Source organism: Nicotiana tabacum, chromosome 17, assembly GCF_000715075.1.
Source record: "Nicotiana tabacum cultivar K326 chromosome 17, ASM71507v2, whole genome shotgun sequence".
Classification (NCBI taxonomy): Eukaryota; Viridiplantae; Streptophyta; class Magnoliopsida; order Solanales; family Solanaceae; genus Nicotiana; species Nicotiana tabacum.
This window is the reverse complement of record NC_134096.1, coordinates 97,618,286-97,632,664: the sequence shown is the minus strand read 5'-3', so window position 1 is coordinate 97,632,664 and position 14,379 is coordinate 97,618,286. Positions and strand designations below refer to the sequence as shown.

The 14,379-nt window shown below is 34.7% G+C and overlaps 1 pseudogene; it reads right to left on the bottom strand.

The window, feature by feature from the left end:
• Window positions 1-2,487: 2,487 nt before the first annotated feature.
• On the bottom strand, window positions 2,488-12,281 carry LOC107790538 (hyperosmolality-gated Ca2+ permeable channel 2.3-like; annotated as a pseudogene).
• Between the last annotated feature and the right edge of the window lie 2,098 nt (window positions 12,282-14,379).

Genomic DNA, 14,379 nt, shown 5'->3' with positions numbered 1-14,379 from the left:
GGATAGAGAAAGGAAAAAAAGAAAAGAAAGTAAGACACAGAAGAATGAAGAAAATGGTTCCTTTTGTTAGGGGTGTACACACCTAACCGTAAAATCTCACCAAATCGAAAAGTCAAACCAATAAAAAACTCGACTAGGTTTGGTTTGATTTGGTTTGGTATTGAGTAAAAAAACTCGAACCAAACCGACATATAAATATATAATTTATATATATACTTTTAAGATTTTATATAGAATTTTCTTTAAAAAATATCTAGAAATATTTGTGATTCTCTTCCGGAATATAATATTTAATAGAATATGAAGTGCTCCATATTTATTAACCCTAAATAATGGGTTTTATGATCGCTTTCTCATCAAGTGTTACTGAAATTCGTTAATCTCTTTGTTCTTTCATATTCATATCATATGTTAAGATCTATTAAATTCTTATATATTTTTCAAATGTGAAGTGATTATTATTAATTAGGTATCATATTGATTTTTATGTTTAATTACTAATTTGGTTAACTATGAAAGCGTGCATCAACGAAAAATTATTATCGAACGATTAAAAATAACTATTATGTGTTATTAAGAAAATTCTCTCATAAGAATAATTTAATAGACAATATGTTTGTCAATTTTTTCTATTTTTACTAAATATATATTTATTTATCAAAAATTTAACAAAATAAAATTAAAATAATATTTAAGTAACAAAAAACCTGAAAACCCGATAAAATTGAATCAATGTTTGGTTTTGATCTTTTCTTTTGGCGTCTAACGCCTATAGACAAACAACAAAAGGCAAAACAAAAAACAGCTTTAAAAGGCGACAAAGATGTCCCTTGCGTCTGGTTTCATTTATTTCATTCATTGCTAAATAGCCGTAAAACTCCCACTAGTAGTTGAATGCCAAGTGGAATACATAGGTATGGTGGAATAATTAAGATACCTTCATTTTTAATTATTTTAACTAGATGTTTGAGTTCGAACTACAGACATAGAAAATCTTTCAGTAACGAGGGTTTATGCATATTTGAATGTCGCGTTTGCACAAATGGCCTTTTATGAGGCTACTATTTAAATTCCTTCCGCATCAAACTTTTCTGCAAATATCAAAATTTATCCAACTACTTTTAAAGGTTAAAACTAGCCACTCAAATAACAAGCATAGAGTTTAATTAAAGAGTGGCCTCAGAAAAGGTCATACGGTGAAATGATTATGAACTAGCGCAGAAAGTAAAGAATGGCTGATTTTTTCAACAAAATCAAGAAAGAGATGTTAACGGCCACACAAATCCTCCACATGGAAGTTCCAAAACAATCAGTAATACTTGGTCTCGGGTTCGAGTCCTGAATGTAGAAATCTTTTAGGTAGAGAGTACTTCCCCGAATGGGATCCTACGTGACGCGAATCCGAATATAGTCGGGTTTTAAAATGGCACCGAACAAACGGACGGAAACCAAAAAAAAAAAAAAGAATCCTCCACATGGAAGTTCCAAAACAATCAATAACACTTCTACACCTACATGGACATAACTTCTCGTATACTTAGTAGTTTGTTAATTATGATTTTTTCTTTCAACCCCTACCCTATGTCTACGGTCTCCTTGACTTCCTCCATCTGTTTTAAGCACAAACGCTAAAAACGTCCCACTCAAAGTAGCCATATATGAATCAATCAGCAAGAGGCCATATGTCAAAGGAATCAACGAGAGATCGGGTTAACTCGGACAATTCTCCACGCCAGAATGGCAAAGATCAAATAAATACTGATAACATTCCAAAAGAAGGTACTAAAAGGAACTGGAGCTAAAAACTGGAATCACACACAAACGGAGACGTCAGACAAAAAGATGAATATTTTTAATGCAATTATCAAACAATTGACAAATCAAGTAACTAAAGTTGAACTTTGTGTGTTATACACATTTGGCACTTTCTAGTTCGTCCATATTTTAAAAATGGGACATGAACATTAATTTCAAAAGGAAAAGGTTTTCCAGTTGGTTGCCAACTTTAATAGCCTGTTTCAATTAGTTGTGGGACTACCTTGCTTGCATCGTGAAGATTCTTGATCAAGTCTCTTGACAATAAATAAAAATACTATAAACACTTACCGTAGGACACTTCTGCAGCAATTTTTTTTATTACTTGTTTCTAATTCCAACGACTTAAACTATATCAATCTAGCTTGGAAAGAACAAATAAAGATGAATAATTTTTCCCCGGACATAAGCTTGCTTTTGCGGTACATTGTGGTTTTAGCTCTGAAAAGAAGAAATAAAAATGAAAATTTTCTTCAGGCATAAACCCCCCCCCCCCCCCCAGATGTCCAGAAAAATTAAGACCATAAAGTGATGATTGGTCAGTTAAGAGTTGGTCATGGAAAAACTGAAAGGAACATAAGCATGTGAAAAACAGAAATTAGTTGCAACATCATGGTTTCAAGGTACATAGAGCGCAATGTCAACTAGAATATGGTTTTATCCAAAGTATCATACAAATCTCAAACTATATAATTTATTACTCAAGCTAAATCATTGAACAATCGCACAACTAAAAGATGGTGTTATACAGAGTAGCAGATTGAACTCAAAACTACTTATTGGTGAGTCCCATAATCAGATCATCTTACAAACCTGTAAAATTCACATGTTTGCCAACTAAAAGTATAACATAACTACAGCTAGCAAAACCTCAATTACATTCTAAGTATCAGCTTCAGAAGTACGTAGAAGGGGAGCATTGATACTTTCACTATTTCCAGAATATCGGGCACGCATTAGTGCTGGATCTTGATAAGCTGTGGCTAATCTATCATGAAAACTTGCTATTGTAGGATCATTTTGCTCCTCTCTATCCTTTTTTAGCAAACTCTGTAGTGTTTGTGGAAAGGCAGATAAAGAATTAGGAAAGGACCGCTCATGTAAGGAGCCAATAGAACTTTAAGAACTGAGAAGACTGCATTAAGAATCAACGATCACTATGGTTAAGAATCAATCACTTATCAGATTAAGTGCCAGTAGTGTTTTTTTAACATCACTATACATTAGCAAAACACAACTAGTTATCACAAAGTTACCGAATAAGTCAATTGTTAAATTGAAAAGTTTGTCAAGTCCACTCGTTTCTATAAAGGCACCAATAGGACTAACATATTAACAATGGCTAAAAGAAAAGAAATAACTTCCGCACTAGTTGCTTACTTAATAACTAACAGGATTTAGGAAAAAAAACTAAAAAAAACAAGAGCTAGATAACAAGTACTGAACTAGGCAGATGTACCTCGACAGAATAAGACTTGAACATAGGTAGGAAACGTCTCCGACAATAGCTGTTGAACACAAGAGTAAGGATTGGAAGGGGAACTATTAAGCTTGAAGCAAGAGGAAGTTTCTTTAGCCCAAATATTCCAATGGCTATAACATGCATCAGTATCAAGGAGAAGATCATCGAATCGTGTACTATAGGCCACAACTTTCCACCAGTCTCATACTTGGGTGCATAAATATTAAGCAGCTGCTCGGAAAAATAATAAAACATAATCAATGCCAAAGCAAGGCCAATAGAATTTTGGTACTTCACAAAGATCTCTCCAACAGCCAAAATAAAACAAATAAAAGTAATTTTCAGGCAGTCACCTTGGACAAAACTCTTAAAACAAAGAACTCTGAGGTCCTAAAAAGTCAAGCAACCTGCTCTGCTCTTTAATACATACTGACACTTAATCATGACTTGCCCTGACATACAGCACACTAACAATAGGTTTTACGGAGTTTTTCAGTGACCATATTAATGTAGTCGCACCTAATAGAAATAAATAAATGTGTCCTCTCTCTAACATCATAAACTTTTTGATGAGGTGGTCACATAATTTAACATGGTACCAGAGCAGAGCAGTAGAAGTCATGAGTTCAAGTCTCACCGCCTTCAGTGGATTTAAATTGAAAAGAAAGAAATAACTAGCACTGAACTTAAAAAAGCACAAAATAAGGTGTAAGGCGATCCAAAAGAACATAAAGCAACTGAAAACAATACGCTTCAACCTGGCATCATTTCAAAAGACAGTAGATCAAACCTATGGGACTTAAGGAATGATATAAAAAAGAGAGGGAATTTATTCATATTAAATAAGTATGAAGTAGAAGAACCCATATTCCAAATGAACAAATTCAAATTTGAAAAGGATCTTCCTTATTCTTGAAGAATGAGGGGCAAAGGGATTGATCAAGAAAGATCTTTTGTTCTTCTATATAAGACCGTGATTGGATCCGTATATGTTTGGTAAAGAGAATAATCTTATCCTTATAAAAAATGGACAGTGTTCAATTGGAACATGAAAAGGTGACTAAATTGGTCCTGACCTAGTAGGAAAACTAATCCATCAACTCTGAGAATTGACATAAACATGGCATGTTACAAGAGGAATATTTGGTAAATATTTTGAAGATCTCAACATTTCATTTTCTCTTTTTAATACTTCCTAGTTCCCAGAATATAGAATTCATCATTTTTATGTACCCAAAGAATCAGAAGAAAATGTGCAACCAACCTGGTTCCGGTAGATGAGATATCCCAGACAGTAGTAAACCAAGAGGAATGGCAGAATTAGGGGAGCGAGGAAGAAGTATGTTATACCAAGGAGGCCAAATAAAAGAATCCTGGGAATCTCACTGTGGTAAGGAACTGAAGGGACCTCAAACTCATCATCAAATTTCCTACAAATATTTCTCTTTATAAAATTGAAAATGAGGGTCGTCAGACGAAAAAGTTCTGAAGAAGTGCTGGTCCATCCAGATGTAACCACATATGCAATAAAGAAAGTTGCCTGCAAGAACAATAGGAAATCAATCTTCTCTAGTAGTAACTGCTGATTATTCAATGAGTATGTATCATTCAAACATTGAACCTTCGTCATCTTTCCCATTAGAGTCATTCAGCATAACAAATAGTACGAAAACAAGCATGTCAGATCCACACATATGAGGTGTCAGAATTTTCTGCCTTCCAATTAGCATTCTACTACATTTCCTTCCTGTTTTGTCTGAATTGCAAGGACTTGCAGCTTATCCTCTCAACCAGGGCATATGCTTGACTGACACACTTGGTTTCTATCTTCTCTTTGTTAAACAGTTCCTATCTTCTCTTCACCCAACTCTTTTTTTAGCTTAAAAATAGTGGTATCTTATTATGGTTGCTTGTCAAAGTAGCTTGTTTGTCCCAAAAGGCTCCTTCCATTTTTCACTCAAAAGTTGATAGCAATTTAGCCAAAAATAATAGATTGAGCTATTCTTGATATTGTACAAAATGCCGAAACACATTTTAAGGATCAACTTCTTCTGTTCCAATAAGATGATTGACATAATAACTGAAACACTCACCTGTCCAGGAACTGCTACAGCTAATACAGCAGGTATTTTCTTGGGCTCAAGAAAAATTTCAGCACGATAGAGAGCTGTTCCGGAGAGCACATTTGCAAAGAAAATGTTCCATATAGTAAACCACAGAACTTTGATGCATGCACTTTTCTCTATCTGGCTCAAAGCAATGTACCCTTGTATGGATGAGAGCATAATCATTATGGATGGAACAAGATATAGAAACAGCTGAAGTACAAGACTAGGAAGATATCCGGTAATCACTTGGCTAACAAATGCTCTGCAAGGGACATTAACTTATTTTACCACCACGCAAAGACATCAATAAGTATAGTAACATGCTCGTTAAGCAGAAAAATTCCGAAGTATTCAGTTTTACCACTTACATTCTAAGTACACCTTTCAAAAAGGGAAACCAGGTTTCCAACTGCTCAAGATGTGTAAGCCCTTGGACGATTAAAACGGGTATAAGAAATAACACTGTAATGAGGACGCATGCTACAATGACAACCAAGTTGCTAATCCATCTCTTTAGAAATGATGCTGAAAAGAAAGGCCAATACACATCCTCTGGATCAGGAGCTGGCTCACTGACCCATTGTGTGGGATTTACACCTTGCTGCATGTGTATAGCTGCAGCTGCAGCAAAACGTGTCCTGAAAGATACAAAGGCAGCTCCTACCTCCTGTTATATAGGATATGCATTAATTGAAGACAAATTGATCCCCAAAAAAATAATTGAAGGCAACCAGACATTTGTGAAGCCTTAACTTAAAAATAATATGATGTAGATGAGCATGAAATCTAACATTGTTAGAGACCAACAAATTGGAAGAAACTAATTTTCTTCTATAATTTACCTAAGGCTCTTTGTTACAACATATATGTGAAGTAAGCAATAACATGCGGGTGGTGGAACTGCTTCACATGCTCCTTTTGGAACTTCTGTCACATTTTGAATTCGAAATTCTTCAGCAGGTGTTGTTGGTTCCAAATGCTCTCAGGATTTAGCAAATTTATCGGCTGGACGAATCACGCAGTTTAATTACATAACTTGGTTAAGCTTGCTTCTAAAATGCATCTATGACCAGCTGCACTTAAATCCATACAGTTGAATGTATTGATAATTCTATACACATAAAGAAAAATAGACACTCATGTAGACAAAAACTAAGTACTAAAAGAAGAGTGCTAGCCATGTCCAGATACAAATTCCGTATTGTGAAACATACATCTTGCATACAGAATAAGAATATGTAAATCCTGACGATTACCTTTCCCAGAGTTGAAGATTGTTCGGCCCTCACATTGTCTTCTATATCTTCCAGCTTCTTTTCATAGTGATCAAGTAGATCAACTCTGTGTCCAAAAAGACCCATGAAACCAGCACGCCTGGACCTTTCTTGATTATGGTTTGCTGATTTCAATCGCACAAGCCTTCTTAACTTATCAGCATTTTTCTGCACGAAAGATTGGAGAGCCCACCACAGCAAACAACAAATTGGTCAATATGTTCTGGCTTCCAAATTATAGTTCCGTTTGCACTACTATTGTGGAAGACTCGGCTTCACAGCAAACTCATTAAGATAATGACAGATCAAAATGTCATAAAGTTTAAAGTATTGTTCCTGTAATCACTTCATTTTCAATATTGCATTCTACATTCACGTCACTTCTTTTCTTGCATGTTGAAATTTTTTGTCCAATGCAATATCAAATAACGCATGATAATATGGACCCGTGAAGTACAACAGAATGTGGAGTGCACATAAAGATATTACCTAAATCCTGGGAATTGGGACGAAATTTATTTTGAGGAACATAGGGCTTAATAATAGATGAATGCATGTCATTCACCAATGTGTTTCCGCTGTATCATGAATCGCATTCTACCATGCTTTATCAGATAAAGGTATAGTCAAGCAACTTCAGCTACCTTATAAATAATAAATAAAAAATAAAATAAATAAAAAAGCAACTTCAGCAATCGAAAAAAGAGCATTGGCTGGGCAAGAATAAGAGGGTACAAGCACACACCAACCTCTGTTTTAACAGGTAACAATAAGAGGGTACAAGCACACACAACTTTTGTTTAACAAGGGAATAATAAAAGAAATATGCCAACTCAAAAGGGAAAATATCACTAACAAGTGATGACAAGCGGTAAATGAGAAACTACACTATCATAACTGAAGTTACTGAATTGAAGTTAGAGTGGCTATCATTCTTACAATGAGACCTTGTAGTTTGCTTGCTCGCCGGACAACCCAGTGTGAAAGATATGTTGTAGGATAGTACTCCGTGAAGAAACTTTCAACTGTTTCACTGTAGCTTCTTCCTGATGAAACTGGTATACTTCGAACTTAAATGGTAAACTGATGTGGATGAGGTTTTGATGAATAAAAGTAAGAAACTCTCTTTGATGAAATATAGTCATACTCCTGGAAATTAGGTGGCATCTTATTGTAAGTTGAACTTTAGCAATGATGAACAAGAAACAAAAGAAAGAATGTGCAAATCACTTACAAAGTAAAGAAGATAGCAGACCACTGCCGTGAAGATATATACAGCTGAGAAATGAATCCATAACCTTGAAAGACAAAACAAATAACTCTTTCAGAATTTAGTTAAGTGCCAACTACCAATATCAAATTATTTCTCCAACTCATCACGTGATCCTCTCTCAACTTCCATTAGTAATTAGTAAATGATTTATAGGTACATTTAGTTCAAGACATTGACACCATAACAATGTTGATGTATAAGATGCAGAATATTAGGTGTGGAGCTCTTACTGAACACTCTGATACACTCTGATAACGATGTTATTCTTTGGGGGACCCACTTTGAGCATTCTGTAGATAAATATCGTATAGCTTCAAGTGTCTGAGCGTAACTGGTGACCAGGTGAGAAATTTAGGATGTATGTGATTTATGACATGCAATGTGCTATCTTGAGCAGAGCTGAAAGAAAAAGATATTTCTTATGACCAAGAAAAAACCTAACAGTTGACAAAAGACGATTTAACCCAACAATATTTAAGCCATTATTCGCTCGCACTTCTAGAAGAAACCCAACAGCATAACATTTACTTTGAAGGCTGATACTCACTAACCCTCTAACAAGGTCAAGAAAGTCACTTAGTGTAAGAAAGTCACTTAGTATTTACTTCTAGCAGAATCCTAATGTGTCTCTTTTTATCACTTCTGCTCCTTAAATTATTAAAAGGGAAATGCTTGATTTCTGCTTGCCTGGTGGTCATTCACAGCATATTGGATTAACGTCATCTGTATCCTGTACATTTAATACAAAACCAACCTACAAGAACAATTTTTCTTAGTCTATCAGCATCTCCTAAAGGACAAAACACAAAATCGCCACCTAGTTCCATGACCATTTATAAAAATATAGGGCTCTTTTTCAGTACACTACACTCTCATCATTTTTTTTTTGAAAAAAATGATTCCTTTATAATTCTTTAGAAATTGATATCCAAATTGAAAAATCAAGAAACATGCACAAGTATCAAGGGTACCATAAATTCTAGACAATGATAAGTTGAATTATACACATATGTCAAAGAGATTTATATGAGGCTTTTGCATAGTGGTTCTCAATCTAGTTTCCACTGTTGGCATGGTAACAAAGTGCCTCCTGTTAAAAACTTATACATTCATGGATACCAAAGTCCTGTATTCCGCGACACCACTGTTTGAGCAGCATTAATATCAAACGACATCTTTTAGCTACACTTTGTTACTAAAAGAAACTATCCTTTCACCAAAAATACAAACCGAGTTGATTTCCGTTTCATGGAAAGACAAGAAAAAGGGAAGCCCGAAACACAAGGCATCACGCGTTCAAGCAGGGTCCGGGGAAGGGCCGCACCCCGTACAAGCATTAGTGGCTGCTTCCACGGCTCGAACCCGTGACCTATAAGTTACACGGAGACAACTATATTGTTGCTCTAAGGAAAGACAAGAATGTGTTCCAATTTTTAAACTGCCAAAAGGTCAGTTTTACTTTCACCACGTAGAAATTCTATGTAGTGAGAGAACCTCTATTGACATCATAGTTGAATAAATTTTAAAGTGGAACATGAATCTGTTTACCTGTTTGATCCATCGTTGACATTTGCGATAGTGAATGATTCCAGAGACTTGTTGGGCAAATCAGAAATATCAAGACTTAGTTGTTTCCCCATGTAATTGATAGGAAGAAGAATGAAAACACCAACGACGACAGCAAAGGCAAATACTCTAGCACTGTTGAGATATGGGAAACCAGATTAGCTCAAGACAATGAAATCAGGTAAAGAAAGTAATGAACCAGATTAAGATACAAAATGTGGAGTTCTGATTTTGAATGAATACTTTTAACGTTAAGTTTTGCAATATTAGAAGCATAGAGTTGCTTTTTTCTTTTCTTCAAACTAAGGTGTTAGAAGTGTTTTTTTTTTTTGATAAGGTAAATTGTATTTATCAAAAGGGAGAAAAAGAAACTCCCGCATACAAGAAGCATACCAAAAAATAGAGAATTTACATCAGAACATGGTTCTCTACAAAAGACGCCCAATCTTCTACACAAGTAGGGGCTATATGTGTGCACCAAAAAGCGATCAAAGATAGAACACTATTCTTAAGATGTGAAAACGGAGACTCAATCCCCCTAAGGTGTTAGAAGTGTTAAGTTGTTAAAGTTCAATATTGTCCGATATTCAAAAAAATATCACCTATAAGAAGGTGATTCTTGTTACCATACTAATCAAGCAACATATTCTGCCGATTTCCTCTTATTTCTCTCAGGGCTATGAAAGCATCTACGGTCTTGGTGGAAATTTAAGTAAGTAGTTTTTTGGCTTACCAGTGGGAGGTTTTATGCCGCCTACCAGCCAAATTTCTTTTTTCTTTTCATAGTTTGCTGCTCACTTTAGTTAACCTTCCCGACAGATATGCTCCCATTACCACCAGCCAGCAATTTCTTTTTCTTTTTCTTTTTCTTTTTCTTTCATTTTCAGTAACCTTTCGGCAGCTATCCACTTCTTATCATTTTTTTTTTTTGTGATTACCAAAGTGTTTTGACATTTAAGTTGTTCTACCAAACAGAGAACTGAAAGGAGGGCCATTTGTCTTATCAATTTTTCTAGGCGATATTTTGACAACTTTTTGAGCTACTTTTCTGGCAATTGTTTTAACGATAATAATCACGCCACTTTCTGGTGACAAAGTAGCTCTTGTGTTTCCGTAGTATGCAAACTCAAGTTGGTTTCCCACCTCAAGTTTGAAGGGCGTGTTAGAATTTTCAGTGGTAGTGTTAGAAGGTAGAGTTAGAATGAGTGCTAAGTTGGTATATTATATGTTATCTCACGGTGAACAAATATCGTATATATAGTATATTCACATTGATAAATAGGTATATATTCAACTCCATATTAATCAAGAAACGCATTTGCTTTCATAAAAGTAATCAAGTAACGCGTTTTCTAATCTCTTCAGTTATTTCTCGCAGTAGTCAACACCTAGTCTCCATGACACACGCAACACTAGTCCACCTAATCTTTTTAGTAACACAAATAAGTTGCCAAGTAACTCAGCATCACTGTCGTTACAACATATGCTGCACCGTAGAACTACAATGGGAAGGGTAAAAGATCACTTCAACATCCCTAACATTTTGGGAAAGGCAGACAACAACATGGACAGTGATCTTAGGCCCATATGTAAACTTCAAAATAACATGCCAAACATTTCCAGCTAGCAAAATCAGTGGTGTATTGCGCCAACTATCATTCATATGTTCTTTCCTATTCTACAACTGGCAGGTTTTATTGTTGAACAATTACTCTAGCAAAGGCAAAACCTGGATATAAAATGCAAATGTCACTCACTGGAAATAAACATACTGTGTGAAACACAAGCTATAAAAAATATATTATTCTTTTCAAGCCTTCATCGAGAAATAGTGCTGAAGTAACCTGAATATAAAAATGCGCATGAAGACAACGCCATCCAAGCCCGAGGCAGACAAGAGCTCTGCTTCTGAGAGTCGCCATGCCCTTGTTACCCAACCAGCAGAAGGCAACAATCTTTCCAAATTGAAATCGCTTGTTTGCTGAGATTTCCCCTCAGCAACCAAACGTGGTGCATAAACTTCAGCATTTCCTGGCTGCTTTCTCAATATAGAATACAATGTGAAGAAGAGAAAGCAAAGGCCAAGATTGATTCCAACAGAAGTCAAAAGTGCAGAGAGGATCATTCCTTAAATCCGTTCACTGAACTGTCTGCTTAAAGCATGAGATCTTCAATCCAACAGCATCAGAATACAAATGGCACAGAGAATAAACACTCATGCACGCAGTATATCACAGCTTGTAGATAGACTGCAAAACGATGAAGAATCAACATTACAATTCAAAAGTGTGTAATGATTACCACAACAAGGGAACAACTGGAAATACAGCAAAGATATAACTCAGTGGATGTAGTGAACTAAAGAAAGTTAGTTAACAAAGCTAACCAGTTGGTAGTTAAACTAGTCATTGGCGGGAAAGTTAGTTACAGAGGCTAATATGGAGGATCTTTTTTGCTAGTAACACTGAGATAATGGTACTTCTTCGATCACAAGGGCTACGAAGCTCCACCACTATAAGGAAGGAAGCTAGACTACTTAAGGAAACAGGCATAAAATGGTTTCTTCTTCCTTGGTCTCTCTCTCTCCTCTCCAAATCTCTACTCCTCTGCCAATTCTCCTCTTTCCTTTCCAAAATTAATTAGACAGGGAGTTATAATTGCCAATTAATTAGATAGGAGTTATAATTGCATCCTCCAATTGGGCAGCATTGTAATTGTTCATTTCAATAAAGCTTCCACTTCCTTCTTCAATTTCTTGTTAATTGAGATAATTATAGTATGTGTAGACTTGAAACATCACCATTTGCTAAAATATATAAAGGAAAAAATAAATAAGTACCTGATAATAGAAGTTACGCGGTAGCAGGGATTGCACGCAACGTAGTAAATGAAACCCTAATGAAGAAGATAAGAAATTCAAGCTCAAACCACTAAAATTATTATGAGGAATAATAAGGAGGTTCTGACGCCGCAGAGCAGCAGTGAGTGAGGTTTAAGTGACCAACCGGAGATAGATTTTAATTTGGACTTTCATTATAACCGACTCAAGTGTCTCCAACGTCATTCTTACCTAACTTTCCACTTCCCAATTCCTCAAAGTGGAAAGTTCACACACTTTCGTGCAATTAGTACGTAGGATAATAACAGATTATTTACAAAGAAAATGTTGTCATGAAAATAATATTCCCAATCCGAAAAAATAGCGGAACTAAAAGTAAGCGGAATAATAGACTGGGCTTCCCCGCATGCCAAAAGTATTTTTTTTCTTAATTTGAGGTGTTTGGCCAAGCTTATTTTGAAAAAAAAAATATTTTTGGCTAGAAGTTGAAGCAGTTTTGAAGAATCAGAAAAAAGTAACTTCTCTCCAAAAGCAGTTTTGACTTTTCTTCCTATCAAAAATACCCTTTGTAAAATATTATGTATACTAAAATAACCTTACTTAGTTTAAACTATTAAGTAATATAAAATGACTTTTGGGATGAACTTTCATATTTATTGGATGATTTTTGATATATTTAAATTATCTTGAAAGAATAAAGTACTTTTCAATTTTATTTTTATATTTTACTTAAATAAAATAAAAAACTTAATTATTATCTTTAATAATAAAAATTTATAATTATTTATCTACTTATATAATATTAACTATTAAGCAAATATTTTCATGTCCTTATTTATAATTTGACACATAAAAGCACTTTTTGAAAAGTTTGGCCAAACACAAATTATTGTTCAAAAGTGCTTTTCAAATTGATCAGCCAAACACAAACTGTTTTTCTCCAAAAGTACTTTTTTGAAAAGCACTTTTGAAAAAAATACTTCTCAAAATAAGGTGATTTTTCTAGCTTGGCCAAACATGCTATAAGGCCTCATTTGTTTTTTTAAGATTAACACGTCTGGATCTGAATATTAAGATTAAAATATTTGAATCTAAATACACGTCTGAATATTAAGATGTGTATTAAGATCTGAATACTAAACGGTTAAAATTGTTTGATATTTAATATCTGAATATATAAAATTTATCTCCATTTAAAAATTAATAAACATAAATTCAAATAAAATATAAATTAATCTAATATTCTATCAATAAAATATATAGTTTTTTAAAAATATGGTAATTGGTAGTGGTGATGACTAACAGTGGTGTTTGTGAATGCCGACTAGAGGCGGTGGTTGGTGGTGGTTTTGGTTGATGGTGGTGGTTCTGGTAGTAGCTAGTGGTGATTGATAGTGGTGGAGATTATGATTGATAATGGTGATAGTGGGTGGTCATAGTTAATAATGGTGGGTAGTAGTGGTAGTTGTGATTGAGGAAGGTGGTGGTAGGTGGTAATAGTTAATAATGATGAATGTTGGTTGTAGTTGTGATTATGGGATGTGGTGGTGGGTGGTGGTAGTTTATAATGATGTACATTGTCGGCTATGGTTGCTGATAGTAATGGTGTGGTTAGTTGTGGTAGTTGAGGTGGATGATGTGTGGTTGTCATTGAGAATGATGGTGGTGGGAGCAGTGGGGATGGTGGATGGTGGATAGTGGTAGTCGATAATGGTAGCGATTATGATTGAGGATGATGTTGGTTTGAATAATTAAGATTCAGAATTTAAAACAAACACACTTAATGTCTGAAACTTGAATGACTAAGATTCAGACCTCCATTAAGTGCAAACAAATGAGGCCTAACTCATCAATCTTCTATTTGAATTCAAAAGCAATTTCATAATTTTTTTTCCGAAAAAGTTTACATAATGGAAAATACTGTAAAGTTATTACAAATGAAAATTAAAACGTAAAAATATTATAATACTTTAAAAATGTTTTATATTCCATCCTAGTTATTGTATATGTGAGTCGGTGGTCTATCAAAAATAGTTTTTCTA